Source organism: Euphorbia lathyris, chromosome 4 (genome assembly GCF_963576675.1).
Source record: "Euphorbia lathyris chromosome 4, ddEupLath1.1, whole genome shotgun sequence".
Lineage (NCBI taxonomy): Eukaryota > Viridiplantae > Streptophyta > Magnoliopsida > Malpighiales > Euphorbiaceae > Euphorbia > Euphorbia lathyris.
This window is the reverse complement of record NC_088913.1, coordinates 22300774-22305147: the sequence shown is the minus strand read 5'-3', so window position 1 is coordinate 22305147 and position 4374 is coordinate 22300774.

Here is a 4374-nt window from a genome sequence, read left to right as displayed (position 1 = left end):
ACCACATATTTCCTTTGTCTCTTAGTAGGAGGAAAAGGACCAACAATGTCGATCCCCCAGATGGCAAAAGGTCGTCCTTCGATAATGGGCTTTTGTAGGTGCTTAGCCGTGTGAGATTAATTTGCATGAACCTGGCAATTATGACAGGACTCTACTAGCTTTTGAGCATCAAGTTCCGATGTGGGCCAATAAAATCCCGCCAACCTGGATTTTCTCAAAATGGAGGCGGATGCTTCATGGGCTCCGCAAGCACCTTCATGTAATTCCTTGAGGATCTGTTGTCCTTCTTCTATCGTAACGCACTTCAACCAAGGCTGTCCAAAAGACTTTCTGTACAGGCAATCATTTATTATGGAGAAGTATGCTGCCTTTCTTACCATCCGACGGGCTTCTTCTTTGTCTTGAGGCAAAGTCCCATTTGTGAGATACTGCTGGATCGGCGATCTTCAATCTCCCCCGGCGGGCGTAAGAAGAGCTATGATCTTAGGGGCGAATGCTGGTCTGGCTTTTACCTCGAATGGGCACTGCAGGTCCGCCCACTGATCTTTGCTTGAAGCGAGCTTAGCCAAGTGATCCGCTTCTGTGTTTGATTCTCGTAACACGTGAACTAGCTCCCATTTGGTTTCTTTGATCTCCAGATGGTTTAATAGCTTTTTGACCTCCTCTACATATTTGACTAGAGTTTCATCTTTTACATCAAAGTTTTTGATCACCTGATTGACCATTAGCTTAGAGTCGCTGTAGATCACAACTCGCTCTGGCGTGATCTCCTTCGGCAGGCGTAGCCCCAATATCAAGGCTTCATATTCTGCGGCATTATTCATTGCAGGGAACTCTAACTTCGCGGCATAATGTAGCTTGATGTAGTGGGGTCCCTTGATTACTACGCCTATTCCTGCACCTTCCGCTGAGGAAGCACCATCCGTGTACATCGTCCATTCCTCTACTTTTGGTTTGGGAAGGTTTATGCCCTCTTCAGTGAATTCGTTTACAAAGTCTACTAAGACTTGGCTTTTCAAGGCAGATCTGCCTTCATAACGAACATCAAACTCGCCTAGGCGGATCGCCCACTCCATCAGCCTCCCTGAAGTTTTTGGCTTTTGTAATACCTTCCTCATAGGTATATTGGTACGAACGATGACTGTGTGTGCTCAAAAATAAGGTCTCAGGCGGATTGAAGTGGTGACCACAGCCAAAGCCATCTTGTCCAATCTTTGAATACCGGGTTTCGGCATCTTTTAAGACTTTGCTTACGTAGTAGATCGGATATTGTTGGCCATCTTCTTCCCTTATCATGACTGTGCAAACTGCTTTATCAGTAACAGAAACATACATGTACAGATTCTCACCTTCTAAAGGTCTGCTTATTAGAGGCGGTTTTGAGAGGAAGCGTTTGATCCCTTCGAAGGCCTACTTGCAATCTTCATTCCACTCGAAGCCTTTCTGCTTTTTGATCACTTCATAAAAAGGTTGGCATCTACGAGTAGAGCATGAGATGAATCGACCAAGTGCTATGATCCGCCCATTAAGGCGTTGCACTTCTCTGACATTTTGTGGCGCCTTCATGTCCAGTACCGCTTTGATTTTATCCGGATTGGGACCTACTCCCTTCTGGCTGATCATGTATCCCAGGAATTTTCCATAAGTTGCCCCAAAAGTACACTTTTCAGGATTTAGCTTGATGTTGTGATGACGAAGGACTCCTAAGACTTCCCTTATGTCCTCTACATGTCTCTCCATGGTGGTGCTTTTAATGATCATGTTATCCACATAAACTGAGAAGTTGTCATATTTTCTTCCTTCGAATATTTTGTTCATCATCCGCTGGTAGGTAGCTCCAGCGTTTTTAAGCCCAAAAGGCATGACTTTGAAGCAATAAGTCACCTGGTGAGTTACGAAGGAAGTCTTGATCCTGTCTGATGGCTCCATGAGGATCTGGTGATAACTCGACTTCACATCTGTGAAGGAATATACTGCATATCCTGCGGTTCCGTCAACTAGAATATCAATGCAAGGAAAAGGGTAGTTGTCTTTGGGACAAGCCTTATTAAGGTCCGTGAAATCGATACACATGCGGTATGATCCGCCTGCCTTTTTAACCAGGACTACATTTGCCAGCCATTGCATGTAGATAACTTCCTTTATGGCGTCCACCTTTTTCAGTTTAGATATCTCTTCCTCTATCACTTTCTATCTCTCTAGCCCATGATTCCTTCTCTTCTGAGCCACTGGGACCGCATCTTCGGCGATATTGAGCTTGTGAGTGATCACATATGGACTGACCCCTGTGAGGATCTCATTCTTCCATGCGAACATGTCTTCCGACTCACGGAGAACTTTCGTAACATCTTCCTTAATCTCAACTTTTAACCCTTTGGCGATCCGCACCTGCTTACCGTCTGCAATGAGGAACATTTCTGTATCTCCCAGGGCCGTCGTGATAAGTTCATCTTCTTCGTCATCTTTGGACTGGGGGCGAATTGATAAGGATGCAGAGTATGTCTCCTGAGCAACCTTTTGGTTCCCCTTGATCATCACGCCTCCCTTGGCAGTAGGGATGTACATCGTCAAATGGCATATCGATATGAGAGCCACCACTTCTGAGATGAAAGGCCGCCCTAAGATGATGTTGTATGCCAGTTGACCGTCCATGATGGAGAACTCTAGATCTCCCATCCATACCTGGTCTTCATCTGCTAACTCGCATTCCAGTGTTACTTGGCCCTTTGTCTGGATTGTGTGACCCGTCACTCCCAGAATATCTACGATGGTGGTCTCGATTTGAATAGGGTCAACCTTGAGTTTGGCGAATGCTCCCCTAGTGATGACATTACAAGAACTGCCAGTGTCTATCATCACTCTCTTTATTTCCCATCCTTCCACCATCAAAGTGATGGCGAGAGCGTTTGCATATGGGGGGATAGCCGGACCAACGTCTGCAAAGGGACGGTTGAGTGATTCTCTATCTAGAGCAATGGTTTTTGCTTTCTTTATCGTAGGCTGATACCCTGGTCTGCCAGCGATAACATTAATGACCCCTTTAGCCTTTTTCTTCGGCTCATCTCTGGGCTTATCGCTATCTCCCTTCTTGTCATTCTGGACGAACCTGTCCAGCTTTCCTCTCTCGATAAGCCTCTTAATCTCCCTAGCCAACTCCCAACACGCATCTGTTTCATGACCATTCCTCTTGTGGTATTTGCAATAATTCTTTGGGTTTCTCCCCGTGTTGGTGTACTCTCCCCCTTTTGGTTCGGGGTATGAAATGCTCCGCTTGTGCTGGCTGTTCTCTATCCACATTAGCACTTCGCTTTTAGAGGCGTTTAACGGCGTAAACGATGGCGTATATGCTGATTTGTTCCTAGAGCCTCTTCGCCTATTTTGGTAGGATGAGTCAGGGAGCTTTTCTTTTTCCTTATCCCTCCTTCGGGATTCGCCTTTTCCTCTCTTGGGTGGAGATGCCGACTCTCTTCGAATATCATCAACCTCCATGAAATCCTTGCACCTTTCTATCAGCTCCGCCATATTTTTTGGTTTGTTTCTGATTAGATCCTCCTGTAAGCTATTGCATGTTGTATTTTTTACTAGTGCTTCCACTGCCATGGAGAGATCCACATCAACAATGCGGATACATAACTTATTGAAGTTTTCGACATATTCCCAGAGAGATTCATTTTCTTTTTGCTTCAGCTCGAAGAGCTTTCGCGATTTAACCACTGGGGGAATGCATCCTGCGAATTTTGATCAGAATTCCCTACTTAACTGATCCCAGTTGTTTATCGATCCCAGGCGAAGAGATTGGAACTAGTCGTAGGCTGGACCTTTTAGCGTGGTGATAAACATTCGACATTGCACTGCCTCGCTTGCACGGTTAAGTCCGAGAAACATGCGATACTTCCTTGCATAAGCTTCAGGATTATCCTCGCCGGAGTAGGCTGATATGTTTGGAATCTTAAAATGCCTATCCGTTTCCTCGGCTTCAATCCACGCAGTGAAGGGCGATTCTCGATTGGCGAACGAATTGTGCCTAGCATTCTCTTCATTCTGTCTGCGTATCTCTGCCCTGATCTGATCTACTATAGAACCTTGATCGCTCCTTGGACGTCTCCTACTATGTGACCTGCTTCGCTATGAGGAAAAGGAGCTGGATCCTGACGAAGGTTCTGATGGTGACCTTCTTCCGCCGCCGCCACGCCCCCTTGGTGGAGATCGTCCCCCGTTACCTTGATTTGGTGGCGGATGTTGTATGACCTGGCGAGGTGACCCAGCTTGGCGTTCGTTCTCCCTTCGCTCAGGTAGTGGAGGCGACCTTCCACACCGGGGGGATCCAGTTCTACGTCTGTGATGAGAACGGGATCTGGATCGTCCTTTCCTATG